Below are 861 nucleotides of genomic sequence, written 5' to 3' on the forward strand. Positions count from 1 at the left end.
TATATAATGTTTCTCCTTTTTGGTTTATCTAAAGTTTTTCTCATGAGTGGACTGGGTTTGTGGATTTTGGAAGATTACCACAGAAAAGAAGTGCCCATCTCATCATATACATATATGTATATATTGAGGAGTACATGTTTCCCACACAATATTGATAATATTAACCTTAGTCAGTTGTTTAAGGTTGTGTTTGCCAAATTTCTGCTGGTTTCTTCACTGCATTGTTACTATTTTTCCCTGTGTTCTTTATAAGTGAGTGACTAAGCATTTCATATTCCAGGGGGTGGTTATTAAGTTCCACTCCTGGTGGGAGTGATATCCATGTATTAATATACTATTTGGAATTCCCCTTTTAAAAAAGTATTCTTTTTTATTCCTTTATTTATTAAAATTATTTATTTATATCAGTATATACTTATGTATATATTGTAACTATTGTTATTTATTTTATTGCTCAAATTCTTTGGTCATTAGAATCACATTCAGATTGGCTCTTGTGTCCATTTGATGTGACCCAATCATTTTCTTTTTGAATACTTCATTCCTTTGTGACACAATAAGATACTGCTGGCTCATTTTATGTTTTCACTATATCAGTTCTAGAATCAGCAATAATTCAAATTCAAATATATAAATTCAATAAATTCAAATATATACTATAATCAGCAATAATTCAAATTCAAATATATAAATTCAATAAATTCAAATATATACTATAATAAAATTAATAATTTAAATAGCAACTTCAAGTAGAACAAGATCACTTTTAAAAAACAGAAGAAAATTTAGTAAACATAAAAATAGAAACTGGTGAATTAGGAAATAGAAAAATAATGAAATATAAATAAATGGAAATGGAAA

Source organism: Bison bison, unplaced genomic scaffold, assembly GCF_000754665.1.
Source record: "Bison bison bison isolate TAMUID 2011002044 unplaced genomic scaffold, Bison_UMD1.0 scf7180017864362, whole genome shotgun sequence".
Lineage (NCBI taxonomy): Eukaryota > Metazoa > Chordata > Mammalia > Artiodactyla > Bovidae > Bison > Bison bison.